At 39.3% G+C, this 24545-nt stretch overlaps 1 pseudogene; it reads left to right on the top strand.

Moving 5' to 3' along the window:
- The first annotated feature begins 18095 nt into the window (after positions 1-18095).
- Positions 18096-20915, top strand: LOC124095469 (heme oxygenase 1-like; annotated as a pseudogene).
- The last annotated feature ends 3630 nt before the right edge of the window (positions 20916-24545 follow it).

Raw genomic sequence — 24545 nt, 5'->3', positions numbered from 1 at the left:
GAATCACTGCAGGACTACAGTGCCCACAATAATTTTTAACAAGTTTCCCAGGAATCCCTGAAGCAAGCAAATAAATTTTGGAAATGTATTATCTCCAATTCTAAAGAGGTAGGAAGGTCTCAGAATCCCCCACATTGAGTGGTTAAACCCAGGACTAAGTAAACCATAATTTAATTATCTATAATTTTCTAAAATGAAAGAGCCCAAAATTCCTCATTGTGAGACCACTTTACCCACAATCCTAATATGGGAAGAAATGCCCAAGATTCCCTAAGTGAACAGGTAAAAACTTGGGACTACATTACCTACAATCCTAAAGGGAGCAATATCCCAGGGTACCCAGTGCCAAGCAAAAAAATTGTGGGACTACATTGTCCACAATCCTAATGGGAGGAAGTTTCCAAAATCCTCTGTCATGAGTGGTAAACCCAGGAATGTATCACATACAGACTAAGATTTAGGAACTCCTAATTTCCTACTGTGAGCTGGCTAAACCAGGGACTACACTACCCACAATTCCAAGAAAAAGGGAAGCTCCCAGCATTGCCAATGGTTACCAAGGAAAAATGGGGGCATGTTATTCATAAATTTTGGAACTGTATTACCTAAGGCAAACATGTTCCAGGAATCCCTGGGCCTGTGGTAAACCTGAGACTGTATTTTTTAAATCTTTATGGGGGAGGAATCTCCCAAATCTCCCAGTAGGTGATAAACCCAAGACTGCATTACCCACAATCCTCATTGAGGAGAATAACAAATCCACAGGAAAGGAAACTTCCACAAGTTCACCAATGTGTAATACGTGGACTACATGACCCACAATTCTATGGCACAGGAAGTTCCCAGAATTCTTTACATGGAGAGGGCAAATCATGGGACTACATTACCCAAAATTCTCAGGGAGGATGCTCCCAGAATATCCAGCAGTAGGCAGGCAATTTAGACTACATTACTCAAAATCCACCTTTGAAATCCTACTGCTATCAGGGAAAAACCTGGGACATTAAGGGTAATACTAAAATGGAGGAAGTGGGATACTGGGAACTTCCTCAATTTTAGGATTATGGGTAATGGTGTCCCCCCCCACACACACACAAAGTGGTTATGTCTAGAACTACAATACCCACAATTATATGGGCATGAAGCACCCAGGAATCCCCAAAGTGAGTAGTAAATCTGAAATTACATTACCAATAATTCTAGGGCAAGAGTCTCCCAGGACAGCCGTCAGTGAGCAAGCAAATAATGGAACTTTAATTCCCAGAATTCTATGAAGATATATTTCCCAGGATCTCATGCAGTAAGCAGGCAAAATTTGGGATTACATACTCCACCAAACTAAGGGATAAGATGATTCCCAGAATACCCAGTGGTGAGCAAGCAAATGTTGGGACTACATTACCCATAATCCTTAGGAGAGGAGGTTCCCAGGATCTTCTGCACAAAGAAGACAAATTATGAGACTACATTACCCACAATTCAAATAGGAAGAAAGCTCCCACAATTCCCAACAGATAGTATAAATTGTGTGACTACATTACCCACAATTCTGAGGGGAGGAAGTTCCCAGAATTCCGCAAAGTGAGTGGTATGCTCACAACTACTTCACCCACCATCCTCAGGGAAGGAGGCACCCAAAATACCAAGTGTGAGTGGAGAAATACTGGGACTATGTTACCCATAATACTAAAGGGGTGGAACTTCCCAGGATCCTTTGCACAAAGAGGACAATCATGGGACTACATTACCCATAATTCTATTGGGTGGAATTCCCAGAGCTGCCCAAAGTGAGTGGTATGCTCTTTACTACTTCACCCACCGTCCTTATGGGAAAAGGCTCACAGAATACCCAGTGGTGAATGGCAAATGTTGATACTATGTTATTCATGATTCTAAGGAGAGGAAGTTCCCAGAATTCTTTGCTCAGAGAGGCTAAATCATGGGACTACAATACCCACAAGTTCATGGGAAAGGAAGCTTCCACAAATCCCCCACTGTGTAGTACGTGGGACTACATGACCCACAATTCTATGGCACAGGAAGTTCCCAGAATTATTTACATGGAGAGGGCAAATCATGGGACTACATTACCCAAAGTCCTCAGGGAGGAGACTCCCAGAATACCCGTCAGTGGGCAGGCAATTTGAACTACCTTACCCATAATCCTAGGAGGAAGGAAGTTCCCAAGGTCCTCTGCACAGAGCCAATAAATCATGAAACTACATTACCCACAACTCTATCTCCCACAATTCTCCACAGTTGAATAAAATGTGGGATTATATTACCCACAATTCCATGTGAGTTGGTGGGAGGAATTACCCAGAATTCCTCAACCTGAGCCATAAACCTCTTAATAATTCACCCACAATATTTAGGGAGGGCCTCCCATAATACCAAGCTAAGAACAAGAGAAATTGGGACTACATTATCCATAATACCAAGGGGAGGAAGTTGCCAGGATCTCCAGTGTCAGTGGTTAAACCTAAGACTATAATTGTCACGAGCAGCTTCTCAGCCTTGTCTGGTTACCAGGAGTTCCCTTCCGGATATCTGCACTGGACCCCGGACCGCGACGTACGCGAACACCAAGCACGAACTCGATTGCCTTTTGAAATGCTGGTTTATTCGCACACCACACAAAGCAATACACGAGGTGACTGGCTCACACTGCACGATCTTACTCTCAGGCGATGAGAGTTGATTGTGAGCAAATACATGGAGTTTCCCTCGCGCTTATATACTCTATATGTTTACAACAAACTTGTTTATGTCTAACTTATCTAACATAAGCACACTACCTAGTTACATCATCAACTTATCTAACATGGGCATACTATCTAGTCATCCTATAACCAAAAACATGTTTACAACTAAAAAGTCACTTAGTCACTGCAAAGTCCAAAACAAGTCCAAAACAAGTCCTTTTGCTGATTCATGTTGTTTGTTCATCCTTGATGTTTACTCCTGTCAGGATCCTCATGGGTCACATCTCTAGGGATCCCTCCTCCTCGGGGAGCTTCCTTCTCTTCAGACTAGCCTCAGGGAAACGTTCTAGAAGTTCCTGGATGAGCAGGTGGCAGGTGATTAAAAGGTGGGGAGAATGTGGAGAGAGCTCTGTATTGGGCTTGAAAGCTGAGGGCACCCCTGTGTGTGAATTCTGCTTTCTCCTTCACTATTTCATCCAGCTCACTTCACTGAAGGGCTCCTTCCCCCAACTGTGACCCTCATCATGTTAACACAGTGACCTAGGGTGGTTTCTCAGGATCCTGACAGGCAGGAAGGAAGAACAGTGAGGGAGGGTCCTGAGCTTGAGAAGAGGCTCCATCATTTCTTAATGTTTTAATAGTTCATTTTCTCTTGCAGTGTTAAAGTAGAAGAAAAAATGTTGAAAAATTTAAAAGTAAATATTTAAGCCCACAAAGTTATTTAAGTAGATGAATTATTTCTAACACAGTCAGAATTTATTAAAACTTATTTCAAGACTTTCATGGAATTAAATATCATATTTTCTTTGGTTGATAAAGTCAGTGTTTAATTGGCAGTACATGTAAAAATATTTTTATTAGAAGATTTTAGTTATACATAATAGTGGTGTTCATTTTGATGTATATATACATGCATGGAATATAATTTAGTCCATTTCATCATCAGTACTTCTACTTTCTTTCTTTCTCCCTCTCCTTTCCCCCTCCTCTACTGGTCTTCATTCTATATATTTATTGTTTTATTAAATTGGTGCTTAATAGATACACATGAAGGTGGAATTCACTGTGGTCTCTTTATATATATATATACATACCATCATTTGATCAGTTTTATTCCTCAGTTTCTCCCTTTCTTATCCCTCCTTCCTTCTCATTCTCCTCCTCCTCCATCCCCTTTATTCCACTGATGGAATAGGATCATACCCTTTTTATATTTCCTCATTTCCCTCTAGTTTCTACATATGAGATAAAATATTTGACCCTGAAGGAGATGTCCGGCTTGGGGACCCTCTTGGGTCATGTCTCTAGGGACACCAGGAGCTCTCATTTGACTTTCTGAGTCTGACTTAATTCATTTGGCATGGTGTTCTCCAGATCCATTCATTTATCATCAAATGCTGTAATTTCATTCTTTATGGCTAAGTAACTGTCATTGTGTATATACATCATATTTTCTTTATCCATTCCTGTGTTGATGAACACCTGGGTTGGTTCCATATTGTGCCTATTGTGAATTGTGCTGCTGTAAACAATGATGTGCCCATATCACCATAGTATCCTGATTTTAGTTCTTTTAGATAAATACTGAGGTGTGGGATAGTTGGGTCACATGGTGGTTTCATCCTAATGTTTTGAGGAATCTCCACCCTGCTTTCCAGAGTGATTGGACTAGTCTGCAGTCCCATCAACAACATGTGAATGTACTTTCCCTGTACATCCTCACCAATACTTGTTATTATTTGTATTCTTAATGTTTGCCATTCTAACTGGAATGAGATGAAATCTCAGTATAGTTTTGGTTTGCATTTCCCTGATCGCCAGGGATGTTTTTTCATATATTAATTGGCTATTTCTATTTCTTCTTTTGAGAAGTGTCTGTTTAGTTATTTTGCCCACTTATTGAGTTATTAATTTTTTGTTATCAAGTGTTTTGGCTACTTTTTCATCAGCAATATTTTAAAAAATATACTTTTAGCTTACTTTGTTTTTGATTGAGAGAATTGTCTGGTTTGAAATTTCTCATAATAATCATAAATGATTTTAATTAATTTCTACTTATTAAGATATCACTGGGGGCTGGATGTGCAGTTTGGTGGCAGAGCACTTGCCTAGCACGTAAGAGGCCCTGATTGGATCCCAACACCTACTCTCCCTTTCCCCTCACAAATAGAAGATGTCTTTGACAGGACCTAAGCATCAGAAGTATCCAGAGGTATCATTTGAAAAGATTATGTATTTACACATATGCATATACATCACAATATATGTCTTCCAAATTTGGATAAAATAATTCTGAGCAAAATGTTCAAATCAATTTTGGAAGATATAAACAGAGTTGTGATATTTTTAATGGCAACTATTGATATTGCATACTTAAAACCAGTATAGATGAAATTTCCTCAGGATTCAAATCATTATAGTATGTAAGAGGCAAGTCATAGCTGCATTTTGTAATTCAAGACATTTACTAAAAATAAACTTTTAACAGAAATTTTCTAATTTTTAAATTTAGGAAGTATATTCATGTGTCTTATTAAAGTTGTACATTCATCAGAGAGTTTATTTTATTACTTGCAAACAAGGGGAGTGGGCCTTCTGATGAGCATGATGCTTTATATATTGTCAGGAATTGTTGGAGAACTCTATTAAGTGTTTTGTCTTTGTTCAAAATATCATTTAAAAATGTACCAACATATTTGATATCAGAAATTTAAATTTCTTCTTTTGAGATTATGTATTTATTAGCACTTGGGGTTATTTCATGTGGGAAGTGCCATGATTACATCTTATCCTAACATTGGTACTTCTATGTGTTTATAAGGTTGTTTCTAGAATAGAGTTGAGTATATCTTGTATTTGTTGGATTTATTAGAAAAGTATATATACTTTTTACCATATTTCAAAGGATTATCATATTTAAATTAGAAGAAGCAGAGATTAGACATATTAATATTGTGAGCTAACAAAGTACAGGTTTAGTCATCATGTTGGGGAGGTTGACATAATGGTTTCTGCCCTGTTCTACACCTGCCATGGTTGTCTATGATCGGATATCTGTCCTGGAGAATTTTAAAATTTTATTTTGGTCAGAGTCTTGCTAAATTGCCCAGTAGGGCCTCAAATTTGTGATCCTCCTGCCTTAGTGTCCCAAATACCTGGGTTTGCAGGTGTGTGTCAAAGTGATTGGCTTGTCCTAGAGGATTTTAATGTTAGTATCATAAGTTTCCAATGTATGAATAATTTCCCAGGCTAAATTATGGTCATTTTTATTCTTCTCGATAATTGATAAAGTTTTTTGTTGTTTTGATGGTTTGCTTAATACAAACATACTTGACAATGTGACACTGCTGTTCATGATAGTTTAGCTGTGCAAGCTGTGCTGGTTCATGATAGCAAGAAGAGTATTTTGATTCTGGTAGTCTGAACTGTGTTTCAGGTCAACATGTTTCTTAGGAGTAGTGATTATTCATTTTCTATTTGATTACACAAATAAAGCAAAAATACTTTTTTTTGTGGTGGTGGGGGTTGGACCCAGGGTCTTCTGCATGCTGGGCAAGCACTTTTCATTTAGCATCATAGATCCTTTAATTATCATTAGCTTCATGACAATCTATAGTGATAATAAAATAACTTAGAAATTCAGCTAAATTTAGAATGATTCAACAGTTTGGGCATCCACTTTTTTGTGGTTTCTAGAAGGTATAGTGTTTTCCTACAACACAGCAGCATCTAAGGTCACTCCTGAACTGAGCTGCCACCCGTGCTCCTCTTTTTGGTGCACTACTTCCTGCAGAACATCATAGAAGAGATGGATGCCGGTGTCTTTTTAAATTCTTCTACTTGGGAGGTATTACTCATGGTGGTTGCAATTTCCACTTACCTTTTTCTTTTCTTTAACTCTTTGTTCCAGTAGCAAATATTTGATTCTATTTCTGCTAAAGGGTATCCATAGAAACAAAGTCAGGGATCTTTGGGAAGGGATTGAAAGTCACAATGAGCCAATTTAACATTGGAACTTTTTTTTTTAAACAAAGACACTCTTTTGAGAAAGTTTAGCCATATATCAAAATAATCACTGAAATGTTTTTTTTTTCTCTAAAGAGACTGGGTTTTCAGAAGGCACACCCAGGACCTAGTGACAGCATAAAAGTATAATAAGTTTACACGTGTTATTACATCAACATAAAGCATGTAAGTAAAAGGCACATATCTTTTTTTAAACTTTTTTTTAAAAGAGAGAGAGAGAGAGAGAGAGAGAGAGAGAGAGAGTTTTAATATTTATTTTTTAGTTTTTGGCAGACACAACATCTTTGTTTGTATGTGGTGCTGAGGATGGAACCTGGGCCGCATGCATGCCAGGCGAGCGCGCTACCGCTTGATTCACATCCCCAGCCCGAAAAGGCACATATCTTAAATTAAATATTTGAATTATTTATTTTTTTTGTCATAAATGTTTATAAGAAATTATAGAACTGGCTGAGTGTCAGCTAACAGTAATTAACTATCACTAATTAAACAAGTAGATGTTTGAAAAATATAACCATGTCTTAAGGTTATATTTTATCTTTATGCAGAAATTGCAAAGAAAGTGCAGAGATTGCCCAGATAGCCTCAACCCAATTTTTCCCTTGTGATGTCTTACGTGCGCTATCTCAGATGTGTTAACATCTTAGACCATATGTATGAAGAACAAATACTGGTATGCTACTGATTACTGAAATTGCATTTCCTTTGGATTCTCAGTTCTGCCTCTTCCTGTTCCAAGGCCCAATCCAGGATCCCATGTGACAACCAGTTATCATATCTCCATAGACTCCTCTGGAGGTAACAGTGTCTATGACCTTCCTTGTGCTGATGACCATGACAGTGTTAATAAGGACTTGTTAGGGCTGGGGATGTGGCTCAAGCGGTAGCGCGCTCACCTGGCATGCGTGCGGCCTGGGTTGGATCCTCAGCACCACATAACAAAGATGTTGTGTCCGCCGAAAACTAAAAAATAAATATTAAAAAAAATCCTCTCTCTCTCTCTCTCTCTCTCTCTCTCTCTCTCTCTCTCTCTCTCTCTCTCTCTTAAGAAAAAAAGAAGGACTTGTTAGGTATTTTTTTTAGATTGTTCTCCATTGGGTGTTTTAGTTTTTCTCATGTTAAGACTGGGGTTATAGGTCTGGAGAAAGCAGGTCACAGAGGTGGAGAGCTATTCTGTCATATCCTCAAGGTGAATGTCATGTTGGTACTTATCAGAGTCAATGGCCAGCATCTCACTGGGGGTTCTTCTTTCTGCCTAGGAGGGGGTAAACAACCCTAAAACTTAAATCCCAAATAATTAGTGGATAACAAAACACAAATACTCAGAAATATGTTTACAAAAGGTGAAGCCCCTTATAGCTCTAGTCCTTATGGATTCTGGAACTAGACAAAGAAAAAAATGGCTCTGGTGGTTTATTTAAGGAGGTACCTCAAAGGCAGGGATAAGGTTTCAAGCATGGAATCTTACTTCATGATGTCTTACAGTCAGCAGGTTGATTGACATCTTGGTAGGACACACCCATCTCAGGTGCTATGTGGGCCATGGCAGAACCGGATAGAGATTCACATTGTCCCTGGGCAATTGACCAGAGAAAATGTCCACTGGTCATTCTCAGACATCAGATGTCTCTACCCATGTGGCTTCTATGCAAGGTGACCCACATTGCAACCCTTGGGTATGTCTGCTTTGATTATCTGCAATTGTTGTACACAAAAGGTTTCTTGGCAACCCCATTTGTTTATATGTTCAGTCCAGTGTGGACATCTGGATAGGTACTTTAAGCTGTGTTATTTAATTCTCTAGTATTTTGTTGCCCAGTTCATTTCTGCTTTAGCCATTGGGAGTTCTTTCCAATGGGGGTTCTTTCTATTTCCTCCTATTGTCCTTTAGCATAATTTCTGTTTTTTTCCCCAAAGTTTTTTCTTTCTGATACTTGATGATTACCCTGACTCATTAATTTACTGTATCAGTCCTAGCATCCGCCACTTCTTCAAAGAACCCTGGCTCCTTTTATTAGAAAGTGATATTAAAAGCTTTCATTTGGCAGCTGAATGTGCTCATTGCATCCTCACAACTGACAGTGCAAAGAAGTGTATGTGCATTCTAATACACACCCTCCCATTATAATTATGTTTATGTGGAACCATCGGTGTTTGTACTAAGCTAAACATGAGTTTATATTGATCTGCAGTGAGTGGGTTCAGATCCATTATGATATAGATCACTCTGCCTTCACTCCTTACTTATCTGTAACTTCTCACCTAGATTCTGTCATGTAATTAATTTATTGTTTGGTTATGAGCAATTAATTCATTATAGTTTTAGATTATAGGTTGTGATATAAGAAACACACACTTGGTTTCAGTCCTCAGCTTCTGGTTCAAAGATCTTAAAACTCTCATATTCTCCAAGTAATAGGGTATTAGAATCATCTTTTGTCCTATTTGTTCTTTGACCTTGGTTCCTTAAACAGAGCTCCTAAATCCTCCAGAATCTCCTGGGTGAAAGGAAGATCTTTTGCTCTCATAAGATTATTGACAGGCTCTAGGGAAGCTTCAGGTTGTAGGATGGTCAGGAGAAAGACCAAGCAAAAGCTTGGAACTTTCAGTCCCCCACTCTATCCTCTGGAGGAAAAAAAGCTAGAGATTGAGTTAATAACCCATGATACTTACATGACTTTTTCCATTTCTTTACCAAAGTCTCTAAAAACAAAGGTGAATTAGGGAGTTTTTGAGTTGCTGAATACCTCCATGCACAGAGAGAGTAGTGTGCCCCAACTCTAAGTGGACAAAGGCTGTTGTACTAGGGACCCTCCTGGGCTTCATCCTGTGCATCTCATCTGACTGCAATTTTGTCTTTTCTAAAATGTCATAAAAGATGGGCCATACAGTGTGTAGCCTCTTCAGTCTGGCTTATTTTACTTAGCAGCATATCAGGTAGGATTTTTTTATTAGTTGCTCAAGACAATACAATGATCTTGACATATCATACATTCGATTCAAATAGGATATGAATTCTCATTTTTCCATGTGTACAGATTGCAGGATCACATTCGTTATACCTCCATGTGTATACATACAGCCATCCTAGTGTCAGTTGTATTCTGCTGCCCTCCCTATCCCCCCTCCCCTCCCCTCCCCTCCCCTCCCATCATCTCTCTCTACCCATTCTACTGTGACACTTATCTCTCTCTCTCTTTTTTTTCTTCCCTTCCCCCTTACACCATCATATATGTATTTTGTGAAACCATGAGGGTCTCCTTCCATCTTCTGTGCAATTCCCCTTCTCCCTTTCATTCCCTCCCACCTCTTTTCCTTGTTTTGTGGTAATCTTCTTCTCATGCTTTTCCTCCCTACTCTGTTTTGAGTCACCTTCCTTATATCAGAGAAGACATTTGGCATTTGTTTTTTAGGGATTGGCTAACTTTGCTTAGTCAGGTAGGATTCATCTGTGTCTCTGTATAGGTTGGTGGTTTATTCCTTTATGTTGTGTGCTGATTCAGCTATGGAAGGACATTGGACATTCTGATTTTTCATCTAACCAACATCAGCAGAACTGCTGCATGTAATTACATACTGGATTTTTTGATTATGATTTTTCAAAATATTTGTTAACTGCAGATAATTGATAGGCACACTGTTGGGTCATAGATTAGACTTCTTTTGTTTTGGAAAGAACTGGCACACTGTCCTCCAAAGTGGCCATGCCACATGTTTTCCTAGCAATGCGTGAGAGTGCTGATGTCCCACATCCTGCAGCTGTTGATGCACTGCTATTTCTTTGAGTGTAGCAGTTCTAATAGCTGTGCTGTGCTACCTCACTATTGTTTTAATTCATGATTCTCTAATAATATGTAATGCTGAGCATCATTTTGTATAACTATTTGCCATGTTTGTATTTTCTTTGGTTATGTGTCTGTTCAGATATTTACCATTTTTATTTGGGTTTTTAGTTATTGGCTTTTGACAATCCTTTGTGTATTTTGAATGAATTTTTTTCAGGAATGTGTTTTGTAGATAATTTATCTGTCCGTGACTTGTCTTTTTGTTCTTTTTCTCATTGAGTATATAATTTAATTTTTTTTGTGTGGTGATTGAACCCAGGTCTTCCTGCTAGGCAAGTGTTCTACCACTGAACTACATTCTACCCCTTTTTAAATATCCCAGTCTGGCCTCCAATTTATAATCCTCCTGCCTCAGTCTTTTGAGCAATTGGAATTATAGGCATGCAACATTGGTAAAAATTTAATTTTGTAAAGTCCACATTATCAGTATTTTTCTTCTGTCCATTGACTTTTTTTTTAATATTTATTTTTTTAGTTTTCGGTGGACACAACATCTTTGTTTGTATGTGGTGCTGAGGATCGAACCTGGGCTGCACGCATGTCAGGCGAGCTCGCTACCGCTTGAGCCACATCCCCAGCCATGTCCATTGACTTTTCTTATTGTAAGTTAAAATGCACCACTAAGCACTGGGGATATAGCTCAGTATTATAGAGCTTGTCTGGCATGTCTATGGGCCTGCATTTTATCCCCAGTACCAGAACACACACTTATACCCTCACCACTAAGTCTAAGATTACATAGATTTTCTTCTGTTTCCTTCTAGAAAATTTTTAGTTTTCTCAAAGTTTGCTTATGGACTATTATGAGTCAATTTTTATAGGAATTTCAGTTTGTGTGTACATTGATTTCATTCAATATAGTTTTCAAAAACTTGTTTAATCACAGCCATTTGAAAAATTGTGGAGAATGGGTTTCATTTCTGTTTGAGTTTCCAAAATCATGGCTTTGAATAAACTAAATACAGTGCTGAATATCATTCATTTCTTAGGAATTCCAGGAGGGTGTGTGTGTGTGTGTGAACTGCTGAACTGCAGTATCCTATGCTGAGCTTCAATGGCTACCAGAGGTTGCACAGCACCTTACCAGAACTGGCTGTATAATAATACAGAGATGGTGGTGAGATAATGCCAATGTGTCAATCATCCATATGTAGCCTCTAGTGCTAATACATTCTCTAGTGACCTTTGATGCTATTCCACATGTGGCCTCTGGTACAGTGTCCATAGTGACCTCAAACACTAATACAATAGCTGCCATATGATCTTTTTTTTAAATATTTATTTTTTTAGTTGTAGTTGGACAAAATACCTTTATTTTATTTATTTTTATGTGGTGCTGCGGATTGAACCCAGGACCTTACGTGTGCTAGGTGCACACTCTACACTTCAGCCTCAGCCCCAGCCCTGCCATATGGTCTTTAATGTTAATATAATGACCACACTGTGGCCTCTAACATTAATGTAATATCCTAACACTATATTGTGTCCTCTAACACTAATATAATTTTCACACTGTGGTCTCTAATACTAACACAATAGCCATACTGAAGCTTCTAATACTTGTGGACTTTGATATTAATATAATGTCCACACTTTGGTCACTAATACTAACATAATAACCGCATGGTGGCCTCTAATACTTATATAATATCCATGCAGTGGCATCTAACACTAACATAATAGGTACTCTGTGACCTTTTCTATTAATATAGTGTCCACACTGTGAGTTCTAATAAGAAAATAGCTTCTCTGTGTCCTTTAAAGTAAATATGATATCCACTCTGTCTTATGAGAATATAATACATGCCATGTGTTCTTTAATGTTAATACAATGTCTACACTGTGGTTTGGAATACTGTAATATCTACACAGTGGCATCTAGTACTGATTTAATACCTGCCTTGTGGCATTTAATATTAATATATTATCCATACTGTCACTATTAATATTAATATAATATCCATATGGTTGCATCCAACACAAATATGAGCCACATCATGGTTTCTAAGGTTAATTGAATCCAACCTTTAGCCTTTAATCCTAGTATAATATCTGAATTTTGGAAGTTACTAATGTAATGTCCACACTGTGGCCTCTAATAATACTAAGATAATATTCACAGTATGTCATCTAACATTACACTCTTATCTGTAATAATAAAATAATATCAGTAATATGGACTCTAGTACTAACATTATAACATCTTTGTGACTTTAAAGTAAATATAATAACCACATTGTGGCCTGTAAAACTAATACAATAGCTGTTCTGTGACATTTCATACTAATATGATATTCATACTCCAGCATCTAAAACTAATGGAAGAGCTTCCCTTTGGACTTTCATGTCCATATTGTATCCATGCTGTGGCATCTGAAAGTAATAAAATAGATGCCCTTAGGTTTTTTCATAGTAATATTATGTCCATACCATAGCACCTAAAACTAATAAAATAGCTGCCCTGTGGCCTTTAATATTAACATATTATCCATACTCTAGTATCTAAAATCACAGCACAATAGCTGCCCTTTGACCTTTTATATTAATGATATCCATATTATAGTATCTAAAACTAATACAAAAGTTGCCCTATTGTCTTTAATACTAAAGATGTCTATATTATACACTCTAAAACTAATAAAATAGGTGTCCTGGGACCTTTAGCACTAATATAGTATCCATACTGTGGTCTCTACATTAATATAATTACTGCCATGTGGCTTTTAATACTAATTTGATGTCTACACTGTTGACTCTAAATCTAATATAATAGCTTCCCTGTGGCTTTTTTTTTTTTTTTTACTGATATGATATCCATATTATAGCATGGAAAATTGATTTAACAGCTGCTGTGTGGATTTTAATATTAATATGATACTCATACTATAAAATATAAAAGTGATATAAATGCTACCCTGTGACCTTTAATATTAATATATCTACACTGTAGCATCTAAATTGATATAACAGATGTCCTGTTGCCTTTAATAGTAATATAATACCCATATTTTAGTATCCAAAGCTAATATTATGGCATCTCTGTGGCCTTTAAAATTAATGTAATATCAGTACTATTCTATGTTAAACTAATATAACAGCTGTCCTGTGGCCTTTAATACTGATGTAATAGCCACACTATAGCATATTATACTAATATATTATCTGTCCCGCAGCCTTTCATACAGATATGATATCCATTATATGGCATCAACAACTAATATAATACCTGCTCTGTGGTCTTTCACACTAATATGCTATCCATATTACAGCATCTAATGTTAATATAATATTTGCCCAGTGGACATTAGTACTAATATATCCTCCATAGTAGAGCATCTAAACCTGATATAATAATTACTCTATGGCCTTTCATAGTAATATGAAATCTAAAATATACGATCTAAAACTAATGTAATAGCTGATCTTTGGTCTTTAATAATGATATGATATGCATACTGTAGCATCTTAAACTATCCTAACAACTGCTCTGTGACCTTTAATACTAATGTAATATCCATATTAAAGCATCTAAATTCAATATAATACCTCACTTTGGTCTTTAATGTTAATATAATATCCATTAGTGTAGCATCTGAAACTAATAAAATAGCTGCCATGTAGGCATATGATATACATTCCATAGCATCTAAAACTAGTATAATAGCTTCCTTGCTGTCTTTAACATTAACATAATATATATTTTAAAATATTTTTAGTTGTAGATGCACACAATACCTTTATTTTATATATTTCTATGTGGTGCTGAGGATAGAACCTAGTGCCTCACACGTGTCAGGCAAAGGCTCTCTAATGATCCCAGCCCCAGTCTACATTAACATAATATTAATATTATTATTAATATTATAAATATTAGAGGACAGTAAAATGTGTCCTCTAAAATGAATATAATAGCTTCCCTGTGGCCTTTTAATACTAATATTTTGTCCCTAATATAGCATCAAAAATGGATATTATAGCTGCCCTGTGGCCTTTCACACTAATACAATATGCATATTGTGACCTCTAAAACTAATATAATAGCATCCCTGTGACCTTCAATACTAATATGAGATGTACTATGATACCTAAAGTATTATAATAGATGCCCTGTAGTTTTTAATACTAATGATATCCATTCTGTAAAATCTAAAATTAACACAATAGAAGTTCTCTGGTTTCTAATACTAAAGATCTCCATCCTATGCCATCTAAAGTAATATAATAGTTGTATTATGGTTTTAAAAGCACTGTATTATAATATATATTTCATAGTATCTAAAATTAATATAATAGCTGCCTTGTGGCTTTTATATTAACAAAATATCCATACTATAGCATCCAATACTAATATATTAACTGCTTTGTGGTCTTTTATTGTACTATTATATACATAATATACCATTTCAATCTAACATGATAACTGCCCTGTGGACTTTAACATCAATACAATATACATACTGTCTCATCTAATCTAATCTAGTAGATGCCCTGTGTCCTTTATTATTAAAGTAAAATCCCATATATAGCATCTTAAACCAATATGTGTCCTTTGCCTCTAATACTAATATGATGTTCATACTGTAGCATCTAATGTGAATATAATAGCTATCTAGAGGCCTTTAATACTTACGGGGTATATAATGTAGCCTCTAAAACTAAACTTATGTAATAGCTAACCAGTGGCCTTTAATACTGATGTAATAGCCATACTACAGAATCTTATACTAATGTATTAGCTGCCTGTGATCTTTTATACTAATAGCATACCTATACTACAGTATCTCAAGCTAACATAATAGATGCCCTTTGTTTTTTAATATTAATGTAATATCCATATGATAGCATGTCTAATTAATATAATAGGTGCTCTGTGGCCTTAAATATTAATATATACCTATAATATAGTATCTTAAATTAATACTATATTTGTCCTATATCCTTAGTGCTAATATTATATCCATACTAGAGGATCTAAAACTAGTCAAACAGATGCCTTGTGGCCTTTAATATTAATATGCTGTCCCTCCTATAGCCTCTAAACATAAAGGAATAGCTGCCTATGGCCTTTAATATTGATATGATAAACATATTGTGTCCTTTAAAACTAAACAATACTTTTCCTGTGGCTTTGATATTAATGTAATATCCATAATACAGCATGTAAAATTAATATAATAGCTGCCCTGTAGTTGTTAATATAATCTCCATGCTATATAATCCAAAATAATAGAATAGTTGCCCTGTGCCCATTTAATATCTATATTACAGCATCTTAAACTAATACAATGTGTGTCCTCAGCCTCTAATATTAATGTAATATTCATACTATAACCTCTAACCCTAATACAAAATGTGACTTTTTGTTTTTATTTAATGTAATATTTTTACTAAAATATCTTATATGTAATATATGCCCTATGACATTTAATACTAATATGACATCCATATTATAGCATCCAATATTAATATAATAGCTGCCCTTTGGATTTTAATATTAAAATAACATGTATAAAAGTAGTGTAATAGCTGTCTTGTGGCCTTTATTATTAATGTAAATCCATACTAACTGATAAAATAGCTTCCCTGAGTCCTTGAGTACTATTATTCTATTCCTATGAACTATGAACAATTTATGAAACAGGTGCTTTGTGGCCTCTAATATGACATGGCATCCATAATAGAGCATGAAAAAGTGATAGAGTAACTGCCATTGAGCCTTTGATAGTGAAAGTCATCCATAATATAACACAAGGACATGACAAAGTACTACTTTTGGCCTTCATTGGTGATAGGTAATCCTTAAGACAGAAAGAAAAACTGATCAATTGGCTACCTTCTGGTGTTCAATTCTGATCAGATATCCATATTATGGGTCACATCACTAATTGACATTACTTGCCTTGTGGCCTGGAAAACTGATATGATATCATACTATAGTATGAAAAACTGACAAAATAACTTGCATATCTCCCCTAACACTAAACAGACATACTCATTTTATCATGGAAAACATATGAGGGTGCAATGTGGCCTTTATATTTATATGATCAGCACCTAAAATTGATTAATGGCTTCCTTATGGCCTTTATGACTGATGGTATATCACTAAAATACCTTTTAAAAGTCACATAGTGGTTTCCTTGTGGTGTTCAACATTAATACAATATTCATATTATAGCATATTTCAAACTACAATAATTCTTGCACTTTGACCTTTCATACTCATGAAATCCATATCGGAGCATCTAAAGTTATTGTAAGAGATGAACTTGGCCCTTATGACTAAAAGGATATCTATATTCTAGCATTGAAAACTAACATAAGATTGGCACTGAATATCAATATCATGTCCATACTGTGGCCTCAGGATGCAATATTTCATCTCTCCTGTCACCTTAACATTAATAAAATACCCATATTATGGAATGTAAACTAAATGACAGCTGCCCTGTGGCCCTAATATTGATGTGATATCCATGCTACATGAGTTACATTAATATATAAATTTCCCTTGTTTTGATTCAACTGGATATCATATTAAAAAAATTGTAGTTGTAGATGGACAGTATGCCTTTATTTATTTGTTTATTTATTTATTTATTTGGTGCTGGGGATTGAACCCCAGCATGTACCCCTTGTGCATGCAAGGCAAGTACTCTACCAACTGAGCTATATCCACAGCCCTCATTTTTTTTTTTTTATGTTGTGCTAAGGATCAAACCTAGTGCTTCACACATGATAGGCAAGCACTCTGTCATTGAGCTACAGCCTCAGCCCTCAATTGGGTATCATATTGTAGCATGTAAAATTAATATCATAGCGTTGGTTAATGTAATATTCATGTTATATCATCCAAATCTATTATAAAGTCTGCCTCAAAGAATTTGTTCTAAAATGATAATCCATTTTACAGGTTTATTATTTATGTTATATCCATAGTACAGCATTCAAAACCAATAAAATAGCTGCATGAAAACCTGATAAATTGCTTCTTTTTGACATTAATACTAACATAATATCCATATTATAGCATCAAAACTTGATAAAATTTCTGACTTGTGAACTTTCATATTGAGATATTACCCATACTATGGAATGTAAAAATGATATAATAGCTGCCCTGTGGACTTCAATACTCATACAATATTCATGTTATAGCATTAAAAACTGATAAAATATCTGGCTTGTAGCCCTCAATATTGATACACTATCCATATTATAGCTTCAAAAACTGATAATGCACCTGCCTTGGGTTCTTTTATACTAAAAAGCAAGTCAATGTGACGTTCTCTGTGGTCTTTAGTTAGTAATGTCATATTTATTTGTATAGCATCACAAAAATCACATGATATATACAATGTGGTCTTTAATACTCATATGAAAAACCTCATAATAGCATTGATTCCTAATATAATCAGTCCCCAAGACCTTTAGTAAAAATATAATATCCACATAGAGCTTCAATTCTCATATAATAACTGCCCTGTGACATGAATGCTACTATGACATCTGCCCTTGAAAACTGAAATTGACACAGCCGCTGCCTGCTCGGCCGCCGCCGCAGAGCCTCCGCACCAGCCAGCCCCAGCCGTGGACCCTGCAGAGCGACAGCTTGCCCCAGCCAGCCCCGGCAACAGACCCCACAGACCGCCTGCAGAGCGACAGCTTGCCCCAAGATCTGTCCGAGGCCTTGAAGGAGGCCACCAAGGAGGTGCACGCCCAGGCAGAGAATGCCGGAGTTCATGAGGAACTTCCAGAGGGGTCAGGTGACCCGAAGGGGCTTCAAGCTGGTGATGGGGTCTCTGTACCACGTCTATGTGGCCCTGGAGGAGGAGATGGATCACAACAAGGACAACCCCGTCTTCGTCCCCGTCTGCTTCCCCGAGGAACTGCACCGCAGGGCTGCACTGGAGCAGGACATGGCCTTCTGGTACCAGTGAGCTGGCAGGAGCCGTCCCACGCAGCCACACACCGCTGCGTGGATCGGCTCCAGCAGGAGGGCGCAGGAAGCCTGAGCTGCTGGTGGCCCACACCTACACCCGCTACCTGGGCGACCTGTCCGGAGGCCAGGTCCTCAAGAAGATCACGCCCTGGACCTGCCCAGTTCCAGAGAGGGCCTGAGCCTACCTGTGCTGCATTTTACCTATTCACTGCAAGGGGAAGGCCCTGGTAACTTATGCCGCTTATCATTGTGGTTAACATAGTTATGAGTTTTGTCCACACTTCTCTGCTCATAGTCACATGAATCTGAAGGTTTCATGCCTGTCCTGGTACCCTGAGGATTCTGATCAGTTAGTGTTAGGGCTAGGATTAGTGCAAGGGCTAGGGTTTGGGTTAATATTTGCCCTTTATGACTTCTACATAGGATTCTGGCAGCCTCTGCCACTTCAGATTGTGGGTAATGTAGTCTGTGATGTGTCTGCTTATTGTGGGGATCCTTGGAGCATTGGGTGCTCCCTAGCATTGGGGTGCAAGGAGAGTGAAGGCTGAAGAGGGACTGAGGGAAGCTGGGGGCAGGTGCTTGTGTGCTGCTAGGAAAGATTGAGTGTGACATTGAGGTACAAGGAGAGTGAAGCACTGATAATCAGGGTCAGGATGGACCCCAGGAAATGTTTCTTTGAAGCAAGTTCATTTCTAGTGGCCAAGAGAGGACAGAGGAGCTAAGCCAGTGTGACAGAAAGGAGGTCACTCACCTGAGGAGAAGCAGATCCTGGAGGCTCTTACCACGTAGTGAATGAGAGGCGATGGTGCCAGCTGCACCTCAGCCAATCTCTTCACAGGGAACAACTGACCAAGTACCCTCTTTCCCACTGGAGGATATTTGGGTAAATGAGATAAAGCCTCATTTCTGCAGGATTAGAACAAGACAAGAATGTCTGCTGTTGCCCTCAGGTTTGGTCATTGTCCCCAAACCCACCCATTGCTGAGCCATTAGAGCCAACAAAACCTGTCCCACTCAACCACAACCACTAATGCCAGATGACCCCAAATCATACTCTACACAGCCACAATCCCCAGGCCTATAGCATTTCCAACTCAGATATACAGAAAAGACACAATTTCAAGGCTACTTGCTGCCAGGTGCTGTCATCCCCTCAGGCAGTGGGGCCATCTCTCCTGCTCAGTTCCCCTTTTTCCTTAGTTGGAGACCATGGTGTAGAGAGGGAGGCTGGGGCACAGCAGTGATGAACTTGGCTCAGGTGGCCTGGGCTGGCTGGGCTGGATGCTGTGTCTGCCTCCCTACTTGAGATTTGTGTTGCATGTGGGCTGTGCTCCTTCCTCCCTCCAGTGGGTTGTGAAATCTCTTTGCTTACAGAATTTACCCTTCCATGTAGCAGCCATCACCAGAATATTTCTGGAGAAGGGTCCAGGCCCAAGTGATGAGCTGGCAGAGGTGGGCACCTTCCTAATGACAGAGATCCCACCACAGTCTCCTGATTTATGGTCCCCAGAGGTAGGCCCTGAGAGACAAAGGCCTAGATAAGCATTTCTGCAGGACATGAGGTTGGATACTGCCTGATTTATAGACTTGCCATCTCAGAATATACAGGTAAAGCCTTTCTTTAGGTATTTCTGAAAACTCTAATAGTTCCTGCCTTCATCTTTCAAAAAAAGCAGTTTTGCCTTCAAATGAAAGAACACCCCCAAATATCAGAGCAGATGTGGGCATTCCATCTTTCCGATGGTGTGCAGGGCTTACTCCCTCCTGAGATCACCCTGGCCCCAGAAGCCTCTTCCTGGCATTTAATTTCTCAGATAGTCTGATGCATTTCTGAGCAGCATCAAGATGCTGACTTTATATTCTAAACTGTACATTTGAACAGGCTTGGGAAGGTCTTGAACAGCCTGGGTGAGAATCTGCTATTGATGACATCAAAGCTATTGGCCTATTGGAGATGGAGCAGAGATGACCAAGGTCTCTGGGGGACTGTAGAGATGGGGTAAACAGTGTGAAGGTGTCACCTGAGGTCCTCTTTGGAGAGATATACCAAGACTTTAAAGATGGGTGAACACCTAGAATGTGTGCTCACACACACAAACAGTTAAGTTTTGCTGTGCTTAGCAAAACAAGGAGTTCTGTGAGAAAATATGAACTCTTTGAACTGTGTCCTTGTTGCTGTCTTAAGAAGATAAAAGAATGTTCTGCCAAGTGTAAAATTTATATATATATATGTGTGTTTGTTTGGGAATAACTAACCACAAGTTAATTGATAAGAAATACGGAGCACTGTGACCATAAACAAAGTTTTCCTGAGAATGTTTATCCATGCTTGTAAGGATTAAGCTGCCAAAAGGATGTTTTTTCTTTTCCCTTGTTTTAATTAACAATGCTGTATAAAAGAAGGAGAGAAAAAGTAAAGATGGTGCTCATTTTTACTGGATGTGTGTGTGTGCGTGTCTTTCTTTAAGCATCTCTGCTGTACCAGGAATTACAGATTGTCAGCGGGTTCTGACACTAGAAGACCACAGAGACAGGGTGGACCCTGTGGTGAAGTGATCTGGGGTCCTCAGTGGAGAAATTATGACCAAGGCCTCCAGCCTGGGAAAACATGCTGTTAACTGCAGAGACAGGGCATGGGGTGAAGGAATGTGATGGGGTGATCTGGGGTTCTCTCATGGAGATGGGATCACCACACTTGTCCTATCGAAGCCAGAATCAGACAGGCAGTCAGTATAGGAGACCAATTTGAGTCTGGGAAGTTAGAGACTGTCCCCTGAGGGATTGAAGTGTTAATTCCTTCAGAGCCCTTCCTCCACCCTTATCAATAACTGCCCCTGCTCCAACCTGTTGCTAAGGTAACCAGTCCCAGGAACTGGGTTAATTAATGTGTCCTTGGTTACTCGTCATGCCCTTCCTCCTTCAGTCCACTTGGCTCCCACCTTTGGGCAATCCCACCAAACATTCCTGGGCCTAGTCATGTACACAGGAAGGAGAAAGATAAGGAGGAAAAGGTAGGAGAATAAAGGAAGCCTAGGACATATAAAAAGGGCAGAACACCTCGCCTCTTGGGATACCAGGATACCAGGTATGGCCCCCTTCTCCCTTCCCAGGGGAAGTCTATGCTACCCCTTTTTAAATAAACCATGCTTCATATGCTTGCCTTGGCATGCTTCTCTAATGTTCAAACTTCAACATGTGGAGAAGCAGGACTCATCACCAATAACCAGCAGTATCACTATCTCCTTTAGGAGCCACCAGGACTAGATCCCTGGGATAGAGGGGTCTCCCTAATCCTAGAGCTGAAGATCTGGGAACACAAGGCAGGTGCTCAGTGAGGGCAGAATCAGGGAACAGGTGAGGAAGGGGCAGCAGCCCCATATCATGTGCTCTGCTTGCTAAAACAGTCCAATTATTAGAACACAGATGAACTCACTATTGCCAGGGTAGGACAGATGCCTCAAAGCCACCTGTGTTCCTGTGGATGGATGACAGTTGTTTACCTGTCCTTCTGTGGATAGCATTTGCATGTTAGGACATTACAAAGAAGGCTGCTGTGGACATTCCTGTACATGTGGCCTTTGCAAACTCACCTTCACTTTCTCTGGTTTACATCAAGTATGCAATGGCTGGCAACACGGAGGCATGTGTTGGCATGTTTAGGAATCACTGACTGTTTTCCTGAGTGACTGTGTCTGCCCAGTCTCTTCTTTCCCTCCTCCTGCTCCCTAAATTGGTCCTAATGGCCTCTCATCTCCTTCATACCTCATTCTCATCCTTCACCATCTCCTCCTTCATATGTGCTCATTGAATCTATTTGCACCATCCCAAGGAAGCAAAATTGTGACGTGTACAGTCAAAGTTAGAAATAGAGAATGTCCACATGCTTCTTCCCCTTTCAATGCTTTATTCACTCAAATTACTCAATACAGTTTTATTCTATAGGTTCTTAATCAAGAAAACGACAATCCTTAATGCTAGGCACTGCATTAGACATAATCAATCCCCAGCAATCAATTCTAAGCACTGCAAAACACACTTAATCATGACAGTCTAATGACAGACATTCCCTCTGCATGCTAAGTTAAAAAGTCTTAAGCCTTAGGCTTTATGTCCTGCAGATGCACACTCATTCAGACTGTAGTGATCAGGTTCAGAACAAAGGCCAGCTTTTCCTAGTGTGGAGTGGATGACTGGTTGAGGAGAGGGTCACAGGGAGAAGTCAATGCTCTCACCAAGGTCCAGACAAGGTGGTAGAGTTTGAGAGCAGTGAGGATCATGCAGAGGATCAGGAATGATGACAAATGATGGGATTTTATCAGGTCCTCATCAGGCTCTCCAGCTCGAGTGCATCCTTGTTTCCGCTGGCTGAATCCCTGCTCATTTGCTCTATTATTTACACTAAATTTGGGGGCTTTTGCCCCCCTTCAATATCAGCTACCACTGTATTTCTCAGTGACATCATTTACCCTGGGGTCAGAAACTTTTGGTCTGGTGGTCTCCACCCTGATCTTCTTGCCTTTCCCTCTTATCAGGTGAGGACAGCCTGACAGGGGCTTCACTCTGTTTATCAGGGTGAGGGGAAGTAACTTGTTTGAGACCATAATGGAGGATTCCATGGGTGTGCCTGGTGAGACTGCAGGTTTAAAACTGGAATTTTAAAAATGGAGTTGCTTAGGCTCAGGCCTAAGGCCATTCTCACATCCATGAAGTTGCTCTGACACTCTGTTATTTGCCTTATGGGTCAACCCTACTCACAGTGTGTCACATTTCCCTCTTAACAGACACCCTTTTCAGGGTTGGGCACTGACAAAAGAGAGTGTTCAGGATCAGCATCAAGCAACTAGGATGACTCCTAATGTGGAGACATTTGGTGGGGTGATCTTGTCAGGGAGACAGAGCCCATCCTGATGTGTAGAAAGAATTGCAATATCCTGTCACCTAGCGCCCCTTGAGGTGGAGCCCATCTCAACACTGTCACTCTGTCAGGACTCCAGAGCAGCTGCCAGCACCATTTGTCATCCCAGGCCCCATGTCTCCCACATTGCTGAGCCAGCTCCTGCCCTCCAGCAAGGTGTGACCTTCCTATAAGCACCAAATGTTTCCCTCTTCCTGCCTGATCCAGAGCTCATGGCTGAGGAGGGGTCAGCTGGTGTTGTTGATATGAATAGAAGAGGTTAACCAGGAATAGAGACAACTCATAGATGAATGTTGGTGGACTTAGAGCTGGGGTGGGGTTGTTGCAGGGCAGCATCCCCTCCAGAGTTCAAAGTATGGCCTGCACAGGGCCAGGAAGTGCCATGGGGAAGACAGGCCTTGGAATCTGGCAGAGGTGCCTCTACATGTAATGCTGTGTTGGTTTTCTGAGTGCAGTGGCTTGAAAGCCAGGCCTCCTTTGAAGTCTTATGGGGAGAAAGGATGCTACTTGAACTTTCAGGGGCATCTGGGCAGAAATGTACCTTGGGAGCCAGGCCAGAACCCCATGAGGAACAGGTACAGATTGTCACCTTTCAACAGAAGTTATAGAGCTTCATTTTGATTAAAAAACAGAGGTCTCCAGAATTTTCTTAAGTTTTCTGCTGAGCTGAAACCACTGCCATCCTTCAGTAGTGTGGTTGGCATCTTCCTGTTTTAGAGGGAGAATTTGAGAATTATTCAGGACTTGAAGGTGGATCTTTTTAGCTCAGCAGTCACAGATCAGAATTGAGCTCCCTGGGACTTCTGTGCAATGAAGTCTTCCCTAGAGAGGGGAGTGTTCCACCTTCCCACCACCTGTGCACAAGGTCACACTCCTGTACCCCATTAGCCTTTCTGAGTGGGGTGTGGGCTGACATGCTTGTGTCTGTGGGGCATCTCCCTTGAGTATTGAGAAGGAAACATGGCTGAGAAAGGCCCAGGGAGAGTAGACAAGGGTGGATTTCCCATGAAATTGCAATTCATTGTGTTTGAGAAGAGAGTTGGGGCCCCCAACCTATTCTACCCTCACTCCCTTTAAGGGCCAGCTGGACCCAATGGACACAGGTGACCATG

Source organism: Marmota monax, unplaced genomic scaffold (genome assembly GCF_021218885.2).
Source record: "Marmota monax isolate L192 unplaced genomic scaffold, Marmota_monax_Labrador192_F-V1.1 WCK01_AAM20220418_F8-fsc00060, whole genome shotgun sequence".
Taxonomy (NCBI): domain Eukaryota; kingdom Metazoa; phylum Chordata; class Mammalia; order Rodentia; family Sciuridae; genus Marmota; species Marmota monax.
This window is presented reverse-complemented; position numbering and strand designations above follow the sequence as displayed.